The 25,062-nt window shown below is 35.1% G+C and overlaps 1 protein-coding gene, 1 long non-coding RNA gene and 1 other non-coding gene across 3 annotated transcripts in view; 2 read left to right on the plus strand and 1 right to left on the minus strand.

The window, feature by feature from the left end:
• The window catches only part of ADGRL2 (adhesion G protein-coupled receptor L2), a 382,248-nt gene that overhangs the window by 114,617 nt on the left and 242,569 nt on the right, over positions 1-25,062 (plus strand). The gene's annotated exons all lie outside the window — the stretch shown is intronic.
• Positions 18,724-25,062, minus strand: part of LOC116875052 — a 60,471-nt gene continuing 54,132 nt past the window's right edge. Inside the window, exons 2-3 of the long non-coding RNA XR_004384121.1 lie at positions 24,918-24,973; positions 18,724-18,777 (exon numbers count right to left, since the gene is read on the minus strand). This is a non-coding gene — a long non-coding RNA (uncharacterized LOC116875052). The remainder of the gene's footprint in view (positions 18,778-24,917; positions 24,974-25,062) is intronic.
• LOC116875119 lies at positions 22,580-22,685 on the plus strand. Its single transcript, XR_004384140.1, has one exon. It is a non-coding gene; the product is annotated as a U6 spliceosomal RNA (small nuclear RNA).

Below are 25,062 nucleotides of genomic sequence, written 5' to 3' on the forward strand. Positions count from 1 at the left end.
TGCTGGGAGAACTATCTCTTATCCCCCCTGCTTTCTCTTTTATTGTTTCTTTGTGAGACCAGGGACACATAACATAATGAGGAACAGAAGTCAAAGGAAGCAGAGTTCTTAGGTCCAGGGTACACATTAGTAGAACCTGGTATTATAATTAAAAGCTAAGGTTTTGAGGCCAACTAGATCAAGGTAGGCAAGGCATCCTGTTCCCACAGACACCAGTAGGCTTGGCACTTCTAGCGTCAGGGATGGTTTGTTTCCTCCCTTCACTTGGGACAATCGCTGCCAGACATCCAAAACCACAAAATCACAATTGCTCAAAGTACTGGAATACATAATATCATTTCATGTAAAAATGGGACAAGAGTGGACAGAAGGAAGATGCGAGTGATAAGAAGGGAAGAAAGAAAGGCAGTTATGCTACTGTATCTTACGCTAATGATCTTCATTCTTTGTCTCTAACAGAACCTGTCAGATTCTAAAAGTTTATTTCTAGCCTAAAAGAAAGTAGCTTGGAGGAGTTAATATTCCTGGATATGGAAAGCACAGGGTCCAGAGGCAGACAGATATGTGTTGGATCAGTTCTGCTGCAGACTTTTTATAATCCTAAACAAGTTCTTAAAATTGTTTGAGCTCCATTTCGTTATCTGTAAATTGGTCACAATAATACTTACTCCACAGTGTTGTGTGAGTGTTGAATGAGTTTCTACACCCAAAGCACCTAGCATAGGGACTGATATGAGTGTGCATACATTCATTGGCTGCTTTTATTGTCGTTAAAAATATAATTATATTCCCAGAAATTACATTTTGTTTCTGTCAGAGTCATATAGACCAACAACAAAGAGAGGAATCTCTATTTTCTCTTCCATATATGGTCACCAATTTTAAAGAAAAAATCTCTTAGAGGGAAATAAGAGCAGAACCAACTGTAATTGGCCGGGGTCAAACAAAAAGCTGCACGCTACCACTGCCAACAACAAAATCATAATCTAAGACCTGAATTAAACCGAGTTAAAAACCATCAAAAGCAGCATAAAAGAATAAAACTACAAAAACCAATGTATACCCCCAAAAAGTATGTATAAAGGGCAAATTACTTTCTTGCTGCTGGTGGTAGTGATTGTGTTGGGGAGGATTGAAGGGAAAGACAGTATTTAAAGTGGTTAAGAAAGTTTAAAATCCAACTCTACTACAGAGCATTTGATCTTCAGAAAAAATAGTGTGCTATATGGTTTTAATCCTCAATCTTCTCATCTGTAAAATAGGGACAATAACAGACCTACTTTATAAGACTGTGCAAGGCTTATATGGGATAATGTATATAAAGCAATCAGTATAAGCCCAAGTAAGCACTCAATATTCTTACCAGTGCTTGTGGGCCTTTTGCCTCTGTTTAGCATGGTCACTTCCCCATTTTTTTTTTTTTTTTTTTTTTTTTTTTAATCTGGCTGTTTCTCTTAAGTCGTCAGGACTTCCTAATGTATAGTCCTGGACTGTTTGCTTCCAGAACACCTGAGTGCATTTGAGAGCTCCATGACAGTGAAACATTTTAAAATGTAAATTATGAACCAGTCATATAGGATTCTCTGCATAGCCCCACAGGAACCTGAGGCTGGGCTTCTCTTTGGAGAAGGGCATTGCATGTTCCCAAAAGACTAACTACAAGCCAAAGGTCATGCATCATGTTTTGACATTTCACCATCAAAAATCATCTATCAGTGAGACTCAGTTCATATGACTAATCTTGTTTGACTTGGCAATGAGGTGAAATGTCAATAGGCTTCCTATTTTGACTGAAATTGTTGAATATACCAAAGGGAATATTGCATGTGTGTTAGTCATCCCAGAATAAAGATGAGTATACTTTCCTAAAAAGTTCAGCTACACTAATGGGATAATGGATCACCAGAATGCTTTATATTTGAAATGGGTACTTTGTCCACATTCTTACTTCACTTGGAAAATTGTGTCATTGTTGCCAAAGTCTTAAGTTTCTTTTACCCCATGCCTGGATTCTCCATTGACACTAATGGGAATTTCACCTTCAAGCACAGACAGTATATGGAACTAAAATGACAATAGCAGAAGGTAAAGAATACATTTTATACATTGTGCTACATAATATTTTTCTTGACTATTTCTGTTATAGTCATTGACTATTGCTAAAAAGATCCATTTGGAAATCTGAAAATATATTGTCTCTAGGGGCTAGTCTTTTGAAAACACACTTTTACCCATACATGTCATCACAAATTATATAAAAGAATAATTATAGATCAATCTACATAATTTTAATTTTTTGGTTAGTTAATTACAAAAGCATATCCCTCTGGCACTGCCATTAGTCTATAAGGTATGTGTGCTTTTTTTTCAGTCTAAAGTAATGACATTTGGGGGGAAAAATTGTCCCTATTTTCCTAAGAAAACATAATGCAAAATTTGCCACTTGCTGAAATTTAAAGTACGATGAACTCTTTGTAGTTCATGTTCACACATTAGCAATAACCTGTAGAGCTATGAGCTGTTAGAATGTAGCATTAAAAAAGAAAACTTACATGAAAAAAGAAATATAAAGCCCATTTTTATGAGTGACCAAATGTCAAAAATGTATTAAAGCAGTTTACAGGCTATCCTGTTCATTATTTTGCTGACTTAGAAACCTTGAAGTGTTTTGTATCCATTTCATTATCTGCAAAAGTATGAACTGTAATGGAATTTACATAAAAATCCTGCTAGAGAGTGGGGACTTTACTGCATAGTCAGCTTTGCCTCCTAATCCAATCTTCCCCAATGTAGTTGGTAAGGCAGTTGCCAAATTCAAACAGCAGGATCTCTTTTATAAAGAAAAGTATGAATTTGAGCTGTAAAATGAGCACAACTATTTTTCTATTACTCTGGATGCTTCCTCTTGCTGAGTTTACATAAGAAGTCTAGCAGGAGGTGTTATTAAATAGCCTCAGAAATTAGCCCCAAAACAATTATCTTGGTTTAGCCATGGAAAAAGACACAAGAGGCTTAATAAAAAGAGCATTTAAATTTTTGTGATTGAATATCTGTTGGACACCTCTGTAGTTATTAACCCTTGTGGGCAGCATTTCAGATTTTTTATTATTTTTAATTGAATTGTTTTTGGAAAACTGCAGATTAAAAATTGTTTTCTCCCCTATGTTAGTCAGAGATCCCAGGGCAAACTGTGTAATAATAATGGGTTCTTTAAAAGTTTGGTTTAAGCCTCACTGCATGGCAAGGAATATACCCTCGTTCAATATAAATTTGAATTTACATATTATAGTAGATTTGTAGAAATACTAAGTAGGGGAAAACATCTCCAGTCGTATCACCCACCACCCATTCCTTACAACCATCTTCCAACACCCATGACTTTCTTTGTAGTTAGTAGTAAATTTGCCATGAGTTAAAGTTTCCTACGGTCTCCTCAAGAGAATTATTTCAAAAGTTACTATTTGTGTGTGTTTATTTTTCATTTTCCCCCACATAGCCAGAATTTTGGATTTCTCAGTATTGCTTATTTTCCTCTGGTTTTTTGCCATTCCAAATAATTTATCTGTCTCAGTAGTATTTGCTATTTTAAAATATTTGTTGGCTCTTATCATGTCAGATCTTAAAAGTTACTTGATCAGTTGCTTTAATCTTTCCTCCCAAGCCCCCTCCCAACCTCACCTCCCCAGTCACTTCATCATTTTTTTCCCTCTTAACTCTCTCCAATCTTCTACATATTTCTGGAATTGAGTTTATCTAAACTGAATGCACTTTTCCAGGTGCATCATATATCATTCCCTAAGTCTGGGGATGTGATGGCTTTTTGTATACAGCCCAAATGCTAGTGGAGTTTGTGGAGTTTGTTCTTTTTTTCCTGATCACTGTCAGCATGTTGACTCAGAGTGTTTTTTGAATATTTCCCACCTATTCCTGAGGGAGCCCTTCTGAAAATGGGCTGTCTTCTACCTGGTTAGTCTAAGAGTTGTGAAATGGAAGAAAATGTAATTTTGTAAACTCTGTTAGAAGACACGTCCCGTTACCCCACCCAATCCCCTGCCATTTTTAGAAACACATCTATTTTCTTGGCATTTCATCTTTGTTAACTATATTTCATTATGAAAATGGAATGGAACCATGGGCAAACAAATTGCTGCGAAAGCCATCAGAACGAAAGTGGAGAACTCAGCTCAACTTAGGACATGATGATTCTCCTAGCTGTATTACAAAGAAAACAAACAAACAAAATACTTGACAAGACCTGCACTGAAATTAAAGCATTCTTTATTTAATGATAACAAGCTGGGTCTTTACATTTTCCTCACCTATGCTTTACAGTTCATTTTAACTACTTTTTTGGACCTTCAAAGCCAGTGATAGTAGGTGTAAATTAGGGGAGAGAAATAAGAGAAAAGAAATATAAAATTAAATATGGTACACCAAAATGTTAGCAATAAATTACACAAATTTCTTTCTATATCATCATAAGAACTATGACTAAATATGAAAAGACTACGTATCCAATTATTGGATAAAAGAAGGCTACACCAAAATGAAACACAAGCCGCTTCAAGCAGTATACAAAAGATCATAAACATGGATACACCAGTAAAGCAAGCCTGAGAATGTATAAGTTGATGAATATGGGGGAAAAATTATTGTCCTCCCAAAGTTTTCTATATTCACATGAATATGTATCATGTTCATAGGTTCTAAGAAGCTATCAATTATATGAATCTACTTTCACTGATTTGGTAACAGTTTTTCAGAGAAAAAGTGACATGAAATTTACACACAAGAGTTCTGTTTGTTAATTGGCAACAGCTTACATATATCTATATAATTATATATCACTCTTGTATTTGAATTACAAAGTTTGACTCAAAATCTTTTTTGTATCCTTAGAGTCATTTTCGAATGTTGCTGGTGGCATCAAAGAGACAACTACGATGCTTTTCAGTTAATTCACCTTCGATTATATATCTCAGTCAATATTTCTTCAGTTACATAACTAAACAACCAAACAGCCCCCAAATGATCTTGAGCCAAAAGGAAAATTATTGGCTTTTGTAACTTAAAAATCTGTAAATAGCCTTCAGTCACTGCCAGTTCATAGACTCCAGAAACATTACCATGATCTCATTTCTCTCTTCTATGCAGTTTCCGTACTCAGCAGGTTTGTCCCTTGTGGAAACTGCACTAGCTCCAATTTCATATCCTTTTTTTTTTCCCCCCCAGTAGAGTCATGGAGAACTTCTCTCTTTCAACCCTTACAAAAGTCCTGGTCCTGGCTCTCACTAACCTGATTGGATCATGTGTCCTCTGAACTCATCACTATGGCGAGTCACATGGGATTTCCCAAGTTATTTAATTCCACAGCACAATTCAAAAGAACTTCCTGTGATGATGGAAATGTCTATAATTTGCACTGTCCAAAATGGTAGCCACTTGTCATGTGTGGCTATTGGTTACCTGAAATATGCCTGATGCATCTGAGCAACAAAATTTTAAATTTTATTTTAAGCAATTTAGATTTAAAATAATAGCCACTACGACATTGAATAACACAGCTCTAGAGTTTGGTTTGTGGGCCAAAACTACATGGATGACATGAGTGGAGAGGGGGTTCCCCAAAGGAAAAGTTTTTGTAGAAAGCAGATCCTATCTTCCAGAGTGGGAAATATAGATGCCAAGGGGTAAAAACAATAGATGTTCACTGTAATGTACACTAAAACTTGAACTTTTTATTAACATCTTTTAGACTGACAGTTTAATTTCATATATTACTTACAGTTTTTCTATTTTCTATTGTTTTGTTTTCCTTAATTAAAATGCATATAATGGAAACTTTGGACACAGAGCTGTTCAGGCTTGAATGAGAAGCTATTGTTAGGGATCCACTAGCTTTAATTAAATTGTCTTTTAGGTACACTGTGCTCATCTTCTCAAAGGACACTTTAAACTATATATATGGATCCAAACAAGTTAAAATTCATGTGGCATTTTAGAAACAAATAGCTCAAGTGGAGGGACAAAAGTATTAATCAGCTTATAGGCATCATTAATGTTAAACATGCACAGTGACAATTGTACTACAATGTACTCCTTTGCCTAAAGTATGGATGCTTTCTTTTTGACACTAACACATTCATCGATTCAACTAAGGCTCCAACACAGACAGATTCCTGCCCACATTGAACTCATAATTCTCAATCTTAAAAATACAAAAATGTGAAACATCATGTATCTTATACTTGAGGCAAAAGATACCAAACTATTACAAGTTTATTACAGAAAATCTAGATACATGATATGAGCAAAATGAAAATTATTTATAATCTTATCATAAAGGCAACTACCATTACTGTTTTCATATATATTTCTTTTAATTTAAAAAACATATGTGTGTGAGTACTCATCTCACTATTAAACTATTTGAACTATTTTTCATAAGGATGAGAAACTACTGTAGTTACTCCTTTGTAACCTAATACTTAACCTAACATTATATTCTTTAAAAACATGTGTTTAAGTGCAACATAGTATTTCACTGTGTGGAAAAAATACATATACGTATATCTAGAAACTACCACTTTTAGGTTAAAAGGATATGTACAGTTTTAAACTTTTTGAAAAATATGTAAGTTCCATGCAGGCAGATTTTTCTCTGTTTTGTTCACTGCTAAATTTCAGCGCCTAGAACAGTGTTTGACACTGAGAATGCATTCAATAAATATTTGCTGAATGAATGAATTTTGGTGTATTTCCTATTATAATTCAAATACCCAAGTGTGAGATGGCCCATTTCCTTAAACACTCATCAACTCTAGGTTTTGGGGGGATTTTTTTTTTTCAGTTTTGTAGACAGAAGATGGCATCTTATTACAGTTTTTCTTCTAACATCTGTATTTCTACCAGAAGTACAAATTGTGTCACATCAGGCTTACTTAGGCAAAAACACCTTACGTAGAGGAATAACTTCAGCCTAATTTTGGGTAACTGTTTCAAAATCTTAAAGTTTTGATTAAGTAAAACCTGATAGGAGAATTATGTGATCGGAAATTATATTCCAGTCCACTAAGAAACCATAAGACCTGGAGAAGTTACTAAACCTACTTATTTCATTATTATGTGTTAACATACAGAGTCTATAAATGCAGGTATCGTGTTTTAATAAATTACCAAATAGAGTAACTTACAAGAAAAGAAATGTGATGATTCTGCCTCATATTTAGCTCTCCCCCCAACCTCTGCAAAACCTTACCTTTCCTCCATGCCCTAAATTTAACTCATAGCCTAATCCTTATGTAAATTAAAGATTATCATAAAAACTATGGGAAAAGATCTCAGAAACCCAGATTGGGGACCAATCAAAGCTCATGCGAAACTGTAGCCATATAGAACAACAGACAGATTCATGGGGCTGTCTCTCACTGAGTATCTGCTTTTCTCATGTACGTCCCTTCTCCCTTTCTTGCTTTTGTCCCTCAGTCTCTCTCTCTCTCTTTCTCTTTCTCTCCGCATTTCTTTCTTCCTCCCTTTCTCTCAGGTGACTTTCTCTGCTTCTGCACATGCACATGCCCAAACATAGCCCTGAACAGGCTGCCCATTCTTTTCCTATTCCAGCCCTTAATTAACTGCTTCAGCTTCCAGTTCTCTAGAGAATCAGCTCTACCTATCTTAGGGAAGATCTCTTTCACTCTGTCCTCAGTCCTATCTGCTATGATGACAGGGAAGGACGACCTCGTTCAGATTTGGGACCTAGAATCCACTACAGAAATTGGACTAGTTTTCGAAGAAGAGGGTTAAGACTAGTAAACATCTCAAAAGGAATACGTCGTACATGCTTTCACTTATTAGAAGCTGGGCTTATAAATGCAGGTAGAATGTGGCCCTTATTATGTAATAATTCACTAATCTAACTTGAATATATAATTTTAAAATATCTTCTGAACTTTACTATTAAAAAAATCATTTATGATAATCAGGGTTTTGTTTTGTTTTCAATCTAGTTTTAATTCTATGTCTAAGCTTCTTTACTTTTCTTTTTCAACTTAAGTGTTTTGCCATTCGTCCCTGCTAGAGATTTTTGATTCCCTGAAACAAAACTTTATTTTTTCAAGTTTATTTTTTGTTCTACCAAGGATGGCTTCCTATTTGTAACTATTTTTAACTGAGATGCTGTGTCTAGCAATTTTGGTACCTTCTACAGTACTGTTTTTCTCAAAATTATCTGACTTTGCAAAAAAAAATTTAAAAATGAACAGAACTACCTTTTGCAATGCCATATTTCAAGCATTTTTGGAGATAATCCATTATTAACTATACTCTATATACTAAGCAAAATGATTCATCTGAACTAATGACTTGATGATGTGTGTATTTCTTCCATATTTTCATTTTCTTTATATTTCATAATTTTTATATTTTTCTCCTTCAATTCTGATCTAATTTAAATCTGTTATGGGATAAACTAAATCATTTTCTCTTTCTTAGTTAAGTAATTTCTGACAGTTAATCTTCCCAGTCTTAACCATGGTTATTTTGAAGAAAAAGGAAATAAATTACACTTAAGTTATACCTGTGGACAATAAACTATTTAAATCAAGTCATCCCCATCATTAATATCCATCACCCTGGCCATTGACTCTAGATCTTGTAACATGTGATAAATGGCTAAATTTACGGGATTGGCCATGTTGCAGTTTCATTGCTTCTACTATTCAGACATGTCCTCAAATTATGGCAATATGCATGAAATGACAGCCTTCCTTAATGACTGATGGGGAGAGTCTCATGGTTCTGGCTACTGCGATGAGCATCAATCACAAAGACAGCCAAAGATGTCAAATCTGCTGAGATGCTCTTTAATCCTGTGATCCTAGAAAGTCACAACTGTCAGCACAGATCCAAGCAATTGTCTAGTTCGATGGTCCCTAACCTTTTCCAGTTAGAAGAATGTATTTTACCAGAAAACATTGTTGAAGAATTCCACTTTTCGTTTTGTTTAAAAAAACATACAATGGCCCAAACCAGGAACATTGTAACAAATACCCTTTGGCACATTTTGCACTGCCTTAACCAACACCTTTTCTCTGAGAACTGCTCCTGCATCTACAGAAATGGTACTTTGTGCTATATTTGAAGTCAGAAATATTTGTAAATGAAATTTTGATTTTCTAAGTATCTAAACACTTATACTTATTCCCAAAAAGGTGTGAAACGTGTTATTTATTCAGTCAACAGATACTGCTTATCTTGGTTTAAACAGGATGAGAACCACTGATCTAGAAAATGTACTCTTTATAAAACCCACTCTTATCTTAATGATTCAGGTAATAGAGGGAGAAGTTTTGTTTTATCGTTTTACTCTTTACTCAACATTATTGATTGATTTGATTCTCTAATTCACCTATACAGCCAAAGCCTGTGATTTTATAGAAAACCATGTCTGAAGTATCACAGTTACTCTCCCATGATTCAGGTAGGGTAAAATTATGAGTGTGTTTCCCTAAGGTGCAGTAAAATAGTTTATTTATTACCACTTCCTCAATGTCTCACTCACAGGTGGTTAGATTTTGAAAGATTATTAACTAGGCTTGTGTAGGCAAGTACAACAATCTGACTTCAGGAGGCCATTATCCGAGCCAGCCTCCCTTCTGCTAGGGCCCAGGGATATTATTTACAGAAATGAACCATTGCAGTATGCTTAATACATTCTTAGAACATTTCTACATATACTATATCAAGTTTTCCTGTTTCTCTATTGTATGAGTTCATTAAAAAATTTGCCCACATTATTCTGTCCCTTAATTCCATTAGGCGTTTCAAGTTCCTACCGTAGCTTCCTAATCTATCAGTTTTGCACTTCTTACTAAATGAGAGCTCACACTTCCTTCAAAACTGGACTGCAAATTTATTTCCTCCAAGAACTTTTCACAATATGTTTCATTTGGTTTTGCATTTCCTCTGGAGACTTCCTAAGATTTCAAATGTCCTATCACTGGCGGTGGGGAGAGGGCTGGAGAGGTAAACGCATAGACACCATGTTTATATATTCTGTTTGAACTGCTTGATGGGTTATGAGATATATGTAATTGCTGTTGCTTCCTTATTTCACAGATGTGTGTCTGTGTTTGCTCCTCTCTCTGCATCTTGATAATGCTTTGCTTGAGCCTGAGGCAAAGTGGCCTATGTGTTTTTTGTTTTTTGTTTTAATTTCACCAGATGGAGTTCAGTACCATTTATCACTGTTGACTAAGCAACTGATAATATTTTTCCTAATGAAGAGTGGTGATATATTTTTCAGTTTGCTCATTCACTAATTTACCCATTAAAAATTATTTATTGATCACCTCCTGGGTGCCTGGCTCTGTGCTAAGTAAGGACCTGGGAAACAATGACAAAAGTGAGAAACAGTTCTAGACCAAAGAGTCTATTCAAAGCACTTGAATCCTGATGCTTTCCAGTATCATTCCAACACTCAGATGTTAGCCATAGAGATTAGAGTATCAGTAGACTTGTCTCCCTTGCTTTGCTCAGTAACGTATTTATTCATGCTAACACAGTGAAGAAACATGTAGATTACAGTAACAGTGAGAAATCCATGAATTTTCAGAGGGAACACAGTGGTGGATCACATATTCATTGTCTTGACCTTGGAGCAGGTCAGAATAAACACAGAGGAAAGGAATGCTACCTGCTGCCAGCTATTGTTAAGAGAATACAATGTGACATCCGCCCCCAGAGTACTGGTTGATGTATTGCCCTAAAACCTCTAGGTATGCCAGTCATAAGTAATATGCCAGATAAATATCTCAACAATAAATATATTTGAAATGATACTTGTCAAAGAAAATCTTAAGAGAACTATATATGCTTCTTTAATTTAATCATTCTGCCTTTCTGTTTTAGAGGTTGACAATATCATTATTAATATTTACTGTTAATTGCTTATGTATACTATTTGAATGCCAACATAGGCTTACAGATGTGCTGTTTTTACTGACAAAGACAATGATAACTGAATTGGTGATTAAAAATACACTATAAGCTTAGTACCTTCATAAAACTCCCAAAGCTCTTTACAAAAGCAATAAAACAATGAACTAAAATAACAGCTGTGCTAATCATAAGCTAGTTAAAAAAGATAACACTTAGGAGTTTAGGCTTTTTTCAAGCCCATAAATTAAAAGATGCAAAGTTTCATGCTCATGAAGGCTATTTTTAGAATTTGCAAATGGAAGATGATTGAATAGGTAACTTAATATACAAGTGAAATGGCTCTTAAGTTGAAATGGGGTAAAATATCATGTATATGTCTTAAGAATTTTATTTTTACTTTAATAACCAAAACTGTCAATTAACCATTCTTTTTTAACATTCAATTTGCAAAAGGAAAAGGTAGATCACAAGAAAACAAACTGTCATTTTTAATCTAAATCCTCTATACCTTTTAGATTTCCTAATAACCATACTATTCATTATGATGGTCTGAGATACTACAGAATTTTAATTGTCAGGTACTTGACTATATTCACTGTATTTCACTAAATTCAGCTACAAAATCAAGCAGGATTTCAGTAAAGTGGCACTACCATCTGTATTAAGTAGTATCTGAGCAGGAGGGAAGTGAGCTTCCTCATTGTAAGGTGACTGCAAACAAGGGATTCATGAGCACATGGTAAGAAGACAGATTCCAAATGATGAATCCCTAAATTCTACCTCTGAAACTAGTAATACAATGTATGTTAATATGAAAAAATAAAAAATAAACACTGTACGGAAGGTGAAAAACAGAAAAAGAAAAGTCAGTTTCTTTGTATAAACGGCTAGACCCCTAAAGAAACAATAAAAGGGGGGCACCTGGTGGCTCAGTCGGTTAAGTTTCTCCCTTTGGCTCAGGTTGTGATCCCAAGGTCCTGGGATAGAGCGCTGAGTGGGGCACCCTCCTCAGCAGGAAGTCTGTTTCTCCCTCTTCCTTTTCCCCTCCCCCTTGCTTCTGCTCTCTCTCTCTCTCTCTCTCTCTCAATCTCTGATTAAATAAATAAATAAATAAATAATTTTTTTAAAAAAAGAAAAGAAAACAGGCCACTCATTAATTTTATGTATTATATTAGTTTATGAGGGCAGCCTAACAAAATTATCACAGACTAAGTGGCTTAAACAATAGAAATTTATTTTCTCAGAGTTCTAGAGGCTGCAGCTGCAAGCTCAAGGTGTCAGAAGGTTGGCCTTCTGAAGTCTTTTTCCTTGGCTTCACAAATAGCCACTTTTTACTGTGTCCTCACACAGAGCATGCTTTCCTCTATGCATGTGCATTCCTGGTGTCTCTCGTTGTGTCCAAATTTCCTGTTATAAAAACACAAGTCAGACTAGATTAGGGCTCACACTAATGGCCTCATTTTAATGTGATTACCTCTTTAAAGGCCCTACCTACCAAATGCAGTCACATTCTGAGGTATTGGGATTTAGAGTGTCAACATATGAACATGGAGGGATACAATTCAGCTAACCACAGATTTTATAGTAGAGCAAACTATGTTCCTTCAATTGATATGTCCACTTGGAACCTCTCAGTGTGATCTTATTTGGAATAAGGATCTTTGCAAATGTAATTAAGGGAAAGATCTCCAAATGAGATCATTCCGAATTAGGTTGGGCCTCAAAGCCAATGACATATGTCCTTATAAGTAACAGAAGAGGAGAAGACACACAGGGATACAGAGAGGAAGGTCACGTGAAAACAGAGGCAGAGACTGGAATGTTATGTCTACAGGTCAATGATTACCAAGGATTGCTGGCAGCCATAAAAGCGAGGAGAGAAACATGGAAAGGATTCTCCCCGAGAGTCTCCAAAAGAAACCAGCTATGCCAACAGCTTAATTTTGGATTGATTGATTGATTGATTGATTGATTTTACCTCCGGAACTGTGAAAGAATAAGTTTCTGTTGTTTGAAGCCACTCAGCTTGCGATAATCTGTTGCAACAGCCACAGGAAATGAATACAGATATTGGTATAGGGAAATAATGAAACTACCATGTACTGATGACTTCCATGTGCAAGGCCCTATCCTATATATATATCATCCCTTAAATCCTCTTATCATCTATGTGAGATAGGTACAATTTCACCCATTTTACAATGAAGACACTGAGGCTTAAAGAGGTTTAAGTAAACTTCTCAGGAAGGCACAGACAGTAAATGTCAAAGCCAGAATTCAAACTGATATTGGTTTGACTCGGTCTTGTGGTCATTCCATTATGGTGCATCAAACTGACAGATTAAAAGTAACTTGGAGCTATAGTGAATTAAAGATTTTGTGCTGAAAGGGCTCAATTTATTGAGTTTAGGCAGTGACCCATGGAGGCAGTTACAGAGAAAGGCAAGATGCAGGCAGAAGACATATCATAGGGAATTGATATTGATAGGGACTATTGTAGGGAAAGCCTTGTCCCAGCATCATCCCAAAACTAAGATAAAGGAATGAGGTCCCCTTCTCTTCCAACCATGCTATGTCAGTTGGGGTTCCTATGCTTTATTACCTCCCTCAAGGCTCTGCTGAACTCAGTATCACCTGCAGTTCACTGTTGGGCAGGAATGGGCTCTTCCTTGATATGGCCATATTCAGTTTGCCATCTTGACTTTCTCTTTATATCCAGATCTTTGTGCTTAGTAACCTCCATCTGATTCCTAGCCGTTTCTTCAGTTTTCTGGGCTCTGCATATCACGAACAGAGTAGAAGTGGTCACTGAGGACAAATTTATCAGGAATAAAGATTGAGATAGCAGCTGGAGTTTTATGTAAGCATTCTTGCACCATCTATTTATAAGATTTTGTTCTTCTCCAATAATATCCTGGAGAAAACTCCCTCAATCCCCATCCCTTACCCGGGTTCCAGCTGATGACTTCTGTCATGTTGATGGAGCTCAGTTTTTCTAATTTGTAAGTCTGAACCATTAAACAGGAAATATTTCCGTGGCTCAGATATTTTCATGTATTTACATACTTTGAGTCCAGAGAATATGTTGATGTTCCATTTCTTCGAGAGTGTGTGATACTGTAAGGATGATGTGAACAAACAGAAACAGACGTTGACTAAACAACAAGCAGGATACTAGCCATTGAGCTTCTACAGTCATCCTGGCAAGCCGAACCTTTAAAGTTAAAACAATGTATATCTGTTTGTATTTATAGTCACAAAACTAGATGTCCAAATTCCACAACCCCAAATATGTTTACCCTGTAAAATATTATTGTCAAATTATCAAACTGTCCTTTGATTCACTGGATATAACGAAAGCCTTGAAAACAAACTGAAACCCAGGTTAGAATTCAAAATTTGAAACTGTCTGGTAAGACAGATCATGGTGGCCTCAGAACGAATTATAAATAAATAGTGATGTCATAAACAAGTTCTGTGTATCCTACAATGCAGAAAATGTATCAGTGTTGCCAAAGTTTGTCTTTAGGGTGTCATACAATTTAGCAGGATCTGGATTTAGGTCAAGATTGAATGCTAAGCTACATTACAAACGATATATCAACCAATGTCTCCCTTAACCAACCAAGGCCCTAATTCTCAGGACTAGAAGAATGACAGATTCTCTGAGATAGCCCTCATTCTTCTATAGTAGTTTCTAGTATGAGAGTCAGCAGCTGTTGAAGAAGCTGTTCAGTCTCAGTCTGGTTCTCCATCAAAAGCGATAGCCCAACACAAGGAAGGTCAATGAAAATGCAGAGTGGAAAATGAAACCTTTCCACACATTCCTAGATGTAATTCTACAAGCTTAGGAACCTAGAACTAAAATTTAGAGATTAGTGTTCACTATCAGAACCATAGAGAAAAAGTAGACAGGCTAGGCACAAAGGGGTTGCCATAGTAGCTACAGATGCAAAATGGATCCCACCAAGTACAGTGGACTATGCTTGCTCTGTTATCTGGCAGTTTGACCTTTCCCCATTCTACCCAGTGAGCCTGAGCTGTGGTATGTCTTTTCTACCCCTGTTTTCCTGATGCAGTCTGGTATTCTAACACCTGTGTTTTTTACCTCATTTTCCTGGTGCTCTTTTAGCCTTACCTCAGGCCCTGACCTCTGTGTTCTTTAGCTAGCACCCTTAACCTGGTGACCTAAGTTATCATTTCTCTAGATTCTATCTTCACAACAATTAACCTGGTTAGAGAGCTGTAGCCAGCAGGGCTTAGGGCTACTGCTGTCACGTCTTCCACTGGGTGTTTTTCTATACCTGCTGCCCCAGGGACCAGTGGCCTAGTGTCCTCCTGATAATGCTGGTGTTTTACTTCTGGAATGATCAGGCCAAGAGAAAGAGCTTCACCCAAAAACAAGAAAACAAAACAACAACAAAAGCTTTTGTGCTGGCAACTGTAGACAAGGCAGTCTATTCAGTATGATTCAACCCAGCAAAGTAAGCCTGGCAGACAGAAAACAAAACAAAACAAAACAAAACCACAACTTCATACAACAAGAGTTGAATTAATTAACTCAGTTACCCTAGGACAACCTTACTGGCTGAGAGGGCAGGCTCTCAAGTCAGGGTTCCATCCCTGGCTCTCCCACTTGCTGCATAAGCTTAGACAAATTTTTTAACTGATTAGTGCCTCAGTTTACCCATCCATCTGTGAAATGAGGATAGAGGTCTTGGGAGCCTGAAAATGAAATAATTTATGTAAATATCTTCAAACGTGCTAGCACATATGTAGTGCTCAAAAAATTATGAGTGCTTTGATAGAGTCCTTCGACCTATTTCCTCTACCTTAGACACAAAACCATGAGCTCACTTGAGAAAATGCCCTGGCCCGAAACACTGAGAAGGAGACAGCATAAGGCCTTGTTAACTGTTTATATTAGGGCAGAATATAAACTAATTTCTTTCTACCCCAACCCAGCCCTGGGGGCTGAGAAAAATCAAAAAGAGCCTAAATTGTTCATGATGAACAATAAATATTGATTGATACATAAAGAAGGTAAGTGAAGTGGGGAATATGCACGTGCACAGGGGCCCTATATGAAGCTTAGACTCACCCACCTGCCTACCAAGCAAATCTCCATGACACTACCAGTGTTTCTTAACAGGGGAACTCTTGGGGTGAAGTCACTTTAAAGAAAAGAGCGTAGATCATGTGGTTTTCTTCCAAATAATTTTCTCACAAAATTCTTATTATGCCGTTTCCATCCATTTAAACAAGGGTTTATTAAATGCTACTGAATACATAGCACTCTTGGATACATATCCACTTTAAAAGGTTATTTGAATCAGAACAAAGCACAGTGAGTTTCTGGCATCCTTGAATATGATTTCTAGTCTATTTAATAGCCACGTCTGAAGTGGCATCTTATTTTTGAGCTCTGAGTAGTTGTCATTCACACAATATAGCTTAAAAATCTTTTTCTTTCTTTTCTTTTCTTTTTTCACTTTTTGTTATTTTGTGAGCCTAAGTCAAACTCTTTGGCTTGGCAGTATTTCTTTTACAACTTCAATGCCTTTTGGTCTGAATGACTGCACTGAATAATCCTAACAAAGTTGAGACAAGCGCATGATTATTCAGACACAGATATGGAGTCCAGACATACACAGGGAAATAATTCTAAAGTTTTGAGCCCCCATAGTGCTTACTGTTCGTACTGTACAGATTTGCCACTTGGCACTCCAGCCAACATTCACATTTAGTATTTGAAAGTAAAACCACTTGGTGGGCTTTCTCCTCTATATCCCCTCCCTGGATGAGCTATCTAGAGGATCAGCTGCCATGAACAGAAGTAGGGAGCTTTTGAGAGGAGACAGGCATGCAATATAGCAAAAGGGATGAAAGAGGTTCAGATCTCAAAGACAGTAATAGAGAAGGAGGGTCAAAACCTGCAAGTTGAGTGTGGAGAAGCAGAGTGATGGATTATAGAACAGAATGGAGAAAGACATGGGTAAAGGTTTCTATTACCACAGAAAGAAAGGCTTCAAATGGGAAAAAAATATATTATAAACTGGAGTGTTATGTTTTCAGTACACGGAATGGTCTTACCCCCCTTTTGTGTATTATAGGCTAGAGGCTAATCTCAGGTGAAGATGAAACAAGGGAATTCTAAGAGAAGTGACAGGTTATAGGATCAGGGTAAAGAAAATTACAATGAAATGAAGAGTGAAGCCAAAATAGATACAGGAAATGGGAAAAAAAGGAATCAGTGATAAAGAAAAGCATATTATAAGGAAAAGAAAAGCATACAAAATAATTTTATGCTTTCCTTTGAATTTAGGGTCATCTTACTTTTAGAAAACAGACCTTTGGGGCAGTATATTTTAACAATTTTGAGTACTAACCACTAAGATACTGAAACTTGATCGAGGGAGATGTAGTCTTTGAGTTTCAAGATCCATATCTTACAGAAACTTTAACATAGTAATGATCATACTCAGAACATGATAATTACATACATTTAATTACATTTCATTGAGAATTACCCTTACTTCTCACAAGACTTGGGATCTTTTACATTTAAAATTTAAAGGTGCATGTGACGTATTGCATGGAGCACTGGGTATGGTGCATCAACAATGAATTTTGGAACACTGGAGAAAAAAATAAAATGAAACAGTTTGAGAAGAAAAAAAAGGAAAATAAATAAATAAATAAATAAATAAAGGTGAAGGTGCCTGGGTGGCTCAATGGGTTAAAACCTCTGCCTTCGGCTCATGTCGTGATCCCGGGGTCCTGGGATTGAGACCTGCATCGGGCTCTCTGCTTCGGCGGGGAGCCTGCTTCCCCCTCTCTCTCTGCCTGCCTCTCTGCCTACTAGTGCTCTCTGTTTGTCAAAAAAAAAAAAAAAAAAAAAGGATCTTAAAAATAAATAAATAAATAAAGGTGCATGTGAAGTCTACACAAACCTACCCACGTTTTTTCTGAAACCTAACACACTAATGCCCCTAACTGAATTCTCCTTAGAAGCTGCATTTTTCTAAGTAAGAGAAATCAATTGAAGACAGTTTTAAATACATCTAACCAAGAAGATTGCAATATTCAATCAAGTTAATATTATCAGTGTGGTGATTATTTGACTATCTTTGATATCAGAGCCATGCTTCAGAATTTCAAGATTCACTTCACTTTGAAAAATCAAAGTATACATGCTTTTTCCTACTGTAATATAAAATATACATATTAAAATTTTATCAAAAAATTGAACACACAAAAGGAGAGTGCACACTTTACCAAGGATTTTGACAAAAACTTAATTTGTTTTCAGATACCTTATTATCTATGAAATATATAAAATATAAGCTAATGTGAATGTGGTGTATACTATTTGTATTACAAAAGACTGCCGTATACATTAGCATGAGAATTTTTAAAAGACAGAAGTATATATAATAATAATAATAATAATAATAATAATAAAAATCAAACCAGGATCTGGGAAACCTATGTTTTAGCCTCAATCCTGCTTTTCTCTATAAGCTATGTCACTTGTTTAACTTTTCTCTCTTTTTTTCTGTGACAAGCATCTTTTTTTGTTGTTAATTATGTTTTTATTGAAATATAGTTGACATACAACTTTTTCTCTCTTAAACTGGGAATAATATGTTCTCTACCTAGTTTGTTGAACATAGAAAAGTAGTTTTAAACAAAATCTATAAAAACATATGAAACATAATTTCATTATTTAAGTGTAATTTCCTTAGGGGTCATAAACAACTTCACTCACTAAACATTTGTTATCCAACATATGGCTCTTTCTCTTTTCTTCAAATTATCACATCTTGGACTTTTCTTCTACTGGGAGAAAAGGCAAGAAAGGGGAGGAAGATATTAGACATTTTATTTTTCCAATCCATCACTTTATTACCATAATTTAATCTATTCTAGTTGAAGCTTTTTTTTTTTTTAAAGAATTTATTTATTTATTTGACAGACAGAAATCACAAGTAGGCAGAGAGGCAGGCAGAGAGAGAGGAGGAAGCAGGCTCCCTGCAGAGCAGAGAACCTGATGCAGGGCTCGATCCCAGGACCCTGGGATCATGACCTGAGCCGAAGGCAGAGGCTTTAACCCACTGAGCCACCCAGGCACCCCTAGTTGAAGCTTTTGAGGGAAATGATATTGAATTCAATACTTAAAAGCACGTGTTTGATGTCTTATGCGTATCTTTTGACTTTGAATGGTATCATGTAAAGAATGAAAGCAAAGAATGCAACAAAAAATAGCTTATTCCGTAAATGAATATGCCAGAAAGTAGATATTTTACTGTGTGGATCATTATTATCATCCCAAGCTCTAGTGTAGTAGAGAATCTGGGATATTTATTATATGAATGAATGTCTCTATCTTTGCAAGAAAAAAAAATAATTCCTATTCTTCCTATACCTAATTATTTGCCACGGAGTCATTCTTACCACAAATTTTTCTCTGTCCCCACGTAATTGCTTTTCCTAGGGTTTCTAAATTGGGATTCGTTGGCATTTTATCAAATGTAGGACCTGTAGTCATCCCTTAACTTGTTTGGCAAGTTCAGTGGTAACACATTTCTTCTACTTAATCAGGAGGTCAGGTTTCCAGAAGCATCTCAAAGATAGAAGGACAAGACTTAGAGAACTTAAAAAAAAAAAAAAAAAAAAGGCACTGTCCTTGCAAAAAGTGATGTAAGAGGTAAGGAGGTTAAGAGACAAAAACTGAACAAATGAGTTTGGGGAGAAACCTAGCCTTTTATAGTGTAAAAGGAAACAAAAGTACTTTCCACCAGCCTAATGAAGGGTTTTGAAATTGAGGGTCCTTAGAGGAAACCTGGAATTAGAACAAGTTAAAAAAGTAAAGAATGTAGGGAGTGAATGGAGAGGGCTTGTTTGTCTAGAGTTGGTGCCTTAATAGAAAAACGGCAGGCCAGCAGTAATGCTGCAGCTGATAAATTGGCATGTATAAGAATGGGGACAGGAAAGCACGGTGCTAATGACAGAGGTTTTTTTGTTGTTGTTGTTTTTTTTTTTTTTTTTTTTTTTTTTTTTAAGGAGCACATGAACTAATCCAAAGGAGTTACTTAAAATTACAGTTTGCTCTTTTCTCTCTCTCTCTCAGAATTGTTTAAAGAGAAGAGGGAGAGGAAAAGGAAAGGTGTAATTTATAGGATGTACCTTAGGAACTATTATTAGAAGAATAAAAAAGAGAACTACTTGCAAATGTAAGTGCATTAAAAATGCAGTAATTAAAAGGTTCTACAAGAAAAAAGGAAAATCAGAGCTAACAGTCTTCTATTAACCTACTGTGATTTATAACTCACGTTCTACTTTTTTCTTCTAGTACAAGTTCTCTGTTACTGTGTATAATAGCCACAGCAATTTTCTGTTGTGGTAACCCATATTGGTTGTAGTGAGTGGATCTTAATTTGTTTTTAATGTGCCTCTAGTTCATCAACTTCAATTTCAGGGGGAAATTTCTCTGTGCTTCAAATAGCACCCAGTGTAGCTACTGTGTATTTGCAACTGATGTCTATTTTGGTAATACAGCAGTTATCAGTAAATAAGAAGAAACAATGAAATGTGTTACAACATTGAAGGAAAGGACAAGGATAGATATAACTGATGATGAAGTGTATTTATTCTGGGAAAACCGAGGTGGTATATAAATGTTGGGAAGTGGGAAAGGATACATTAAAGATAAATCTAGAAAATAAAGTGAGAATAAGATAAATGCAAGGAGTGTGATGAATCATTTCCTAAGGAAATTAACCTAAATTCCTGATGGATGGTTAAGCATTCTCTGAACACATGAAAGCACTTGTGTTTCTAAATGTTAAATTAAGATATGCTCAAAATTTCATAAGAAATCAATACCGATTAAAATGCTGAGCATGTTTGGCAATGTTCTAAAGATTACGAGCATTATCCCACTTAAAATGCTTCTAAATAATATAGAGAACCATAAAGATACACTGTTACTGTTGCAGTTGAAATTTTTACAAGGAAACCACTAATGGAATTGAAGTACTTCATTGGACTAGCACACCTAGCACATGTTGCTAAGAAAGATCTTCATGTTCTCTCTGCCAAGGCTGAAGATGGTCTCTCATGGCCTCATTGCAGTGCACCAAATGCTGCTCAAATGTGTCAAAGTGCCTAGCTTATTACAAGGACATTGACAAAAGTAGAGTAGAAGAGAAAAAAAAAAAAGAAGAAGAAGAAGAGCAACCTGATGTCTCTACTTAGTTTCTTCTTTCTTCTGCCATGTATGCTTTCTAAAATATCCCTCGTTCCAGCTCAAATTAAATCCCATGAAATTTTGTTTGAAGTTTATTGTGTGGTACTTGAGAAATGATAATGTTTCATCAATGTTTTTATGTTATCTCCAATAGCCCTTGCACCTCATCTGTCCCAAGGACATCATGGAAAATAATTTGAGGACAAACCAAAGTACTCTCGCACCTTAATCATTTGGCATTGAGTTGATAACAGAAAGGGCAGGATGGATGACTGCAGTCACCCTGTTGTTTTGGAGGGGAAACATCTCAGAGGAGAGTAAATATGATAGCCTTTTTATCTTGAAACCAAACCAAAGGCATCATTTCCTTGTAATCCTTGGTGACTGGAGAATGAAAGACCCAATATGATGGTAGGAAGAGAAGATTTTATATTAACAGCAGAAATAGTTTAACATTTTTAGCAATGTGAAATTTACAAAGTGCATAAGCAGATATAATCTCTTTTGATCTAACTCCCTGAGAGGCAGGTAGCTGTGTATCCACAGAAAAGTTGCTTGTTCTTTCTTAAATATCAGCTTTCTCAATTGTAAAGTGAGAAAAACAATGATTCTCCTTGGGCAAGTTACTTAACCCCTCTGTTCCTCAGTTTCTTCATTTGTAACATGAAACGATAGGATGAAGTTGAAATATAATTCTGCAGATATTCAACTGTTTTTCATCTACAGAAATTTCAATTTCATACATTTCAACCTAATATTTGTAGTGTTGTTGTAAAGATGAATACACTTAAAACAGGGCCAAGATCTTAGTACACACTCAGTGTTAATTTTATAAATATGATCTCACTTCATTCTTAAAACAGTTCTGTGACAGATAATTGGGTTCCACCTTTGGGTATAAATTTATGTGAAAAAACATATACTCTTTATGGATTTATAAGGGGGAGGAATGTAGCTTTACAACAAATACCACTGCAACATAACCCTTTGTCCAGTGCTTTCTAGGCTCCTTAATGTATATATATTGTATCAGTCAGCTAACAAGGTCTCTGAGCAGCTTTTCCCTCCCATCCAAATTTGCCATCCACTGGATACGTCACTAGTTTTGTAGTTGAGGTTTTAACAAATACTCGTGTGACTTTGTTTACCTTATAAAATGGCTTAAAGCCAAAAAAATGAGTAGCTTTATGCTCATCAACTTAGATAGGGGTATAAAAGCATGTCAGAGGAAATTTTTTAGTGGATTCAGGTATTGCTTGGTTAAAAAAAATAAAATGGAATTTATATAATATAATGTACAGGAAGAAATAAAATCAAAGTTCAGAGTTATTTGTTTGTATATCTGATTATTTTGTGGAAAGTTTTTCCATTTTGGTTTTAATTTCTAAAATATCAGTCATAGTACATATACTAAAAATTGGAATGATACAGAGAAGATTAGCTTGGCGCCTGCACAAAGGATGCCATGCAAATTCATGAAGTGTCCCATATAAAAAAATTAAAAAATAAAATAAATAAAATAAAATACAAATTGTAAGGTCCTTGCCAGTGAACATTGTGCCTTTGCACATATGCATATAATATGTATACAATATGCATCATACATATGAAAATAAGTATATAATATGTATACTCAATTGGTACATATTAAAAAGGAATAATTCATTAAAATTGAAAGTATAGGAGGCTAAATATTATGGAGACAAATGAGTAAAAGAAATACATTTTTGAAACTGTTTAATCTGTATTTTATAAAATGCCTTTGAAAATGAACGAGAAAAATCACATGCATATTTTGTAAAGTATTCTCTTCTGTGAATAAATATATTATATAAAAGTCAAGGTATTATTATAGTTAACAAAACTTATTATTGGATTTTTTTCCAGTAATTTTAATAGTACAGTAGTTATTTTGGGTCCCTTTCTCTCTGAGAATGAGTAAACAAATTCAACCCTGTACATTATTATTTATTTGAAAATAATATAAAATAAATCAGAAATTTTTTCATAAAATGTATTTTTGCACATATGCAAAGTCTAAATGATTGAGATAGAGATGTCTTTTGTGAACCTTACTGAAAAAACAAACATCAAAAGAGAAATATAATGTAGCTATTTCTCCTATCCTTCTTTTTTCTCAAATATAATCATTCGAGAGGATTATTATAATTTTTGAAAGAATTGAAACTAACAGAGCAGTAATCGTGGTGAATAGGAATTTTAATAATTGAGTATTCAACATATTCTCTTATTTGACTGAAAAATAATTTTTCTTTTAGTACAGTATGTGTGTACAGTGTGAGAAAGTGCATGTGTCAAAACACATGAGGCTGGTATTTTTTTATTGGGTTTGTTGGTTTTACCTCTAGGATTTTGTTTCTAAAATGGTGACTTTAGACACGAACTGACATCATCTTCATTATGCCAAAAAGAAGACAAGATAAGAAAATAGAATTTGTTTGCCCAAAGTTACCTAACTAGAACTAGGAAGAGTTCAGATCAGGTCTCAAAATTCCTGTCCAGTGCTCTTTCTTTCACATATGGATGCTACTTACTTCTATTCACTAATTTATTCTAGAATTTAATCACTTTCATTTTCTTATGTTTCTTTCTGTTAAACTGATATTATTCATTCTTTAAATTTATAACAGTACCATTGGAGTAGACAGAAATCTACTGAGTTAAGAAATAAGATACCAAATTTTGCTTGAGAATAACAGAAGGGTTTTCAGCCATATCTATAATTTAAATTATTAAAGTAGAGTCACCATTAATAGGAATTAGTAAAACATACATATCTGGAAAGTGGCTGATGAACAATAGAAAGATTTACAGATTTTTGTCTATCTCAATGACTTCATTTTCCATTCATTCTTGTTCAGGATACATAAGCTATCAGCATATTATTTGAAGTAGAATTCAGCCACTGTGAAAGTATTTTTTAACAAAAATAGTTTTTAAACATCATGAAGATATCATAACTCACATAGAAAACCTAAGCAACATGAAGAAGATTCTTTTTTAATTTAAAAATCCACTCAAACTCCTTCCTCAAGTGATTCTTCCTTTCTCTTTTATCTTCCCCAATTTGCTATCTTGATTAATATCTGCCTAGTCTGTTCAAAATGATTTAGATACAACTAAGAGTTTACTATAAATTTGACCCAAACACACTAAAGAAATCCAGCAAACAAATATGAGAACAATGTATTTCGCACCTTGAGAAGGAAAATCTCGTTGGATAAATGACAAACTGATGGCAAGGAAAATTAAACTAACCATCTGTCTAAGGCAGCTCCCCTAGCTTTCTTTATTTTTCTTCTTGCACTTATAATACCTGGAATTGCACAAATTGCCTGTTTATTGACTTTTTCCCCCTCACTAAGATGCTAAATTCCACCAAAACAGGAACTTCAATAGATTTTCTTAAACAGTGCCTGACACATAAAAATGCTTCCTAAATATTTGCAGAATGAATAAATAAATGAGAAATTGGTTGTTTGGGGAAACCAAACTAAACTAAAAATAGCTTTATGGTTAACAGAATAAAACAATATTTGTTGAAAATATTTCTAACATGTCTGTAATGAGCATGGCAGTATTTAGATTGTGATTGAGTTTCATATTCCCTTTCAGGGTCATAATCCTGAATATCACTTCTTATTATATAGTATAATACATAAGTCATGAGAATTACAGTAAAATCCATGCTGACTTTATGACTGACCTTGTTTGGAATAAATCTTCAATTTGGATGTGATTTCTTATAATGGGCCAATTTCCCTGAAAAGCAAGTAAGTAAAATATATTGATTAATTGAGAACTGTAGTTAATTGGGTTTTTACTAAAATTTATTTTTACTGGCACAGAGT

This window comes from Lontra canadensis, unplaced genomic scaffold (genome assembly GCF_010015895.1).
Source record: "Lontra canadensis isolate GAN:19392208 unplaced genomic scaffold, GSC_riverotter_1.0 scaffold40, whole genome shotgun sequence".
In the NCBI taxonomy this organism is placed as follows: Eukaryota; Metazoa; Chordata; class Mammalia; order Carnivora; family Mustelidae; genus Lontra; species Lontra canadensis.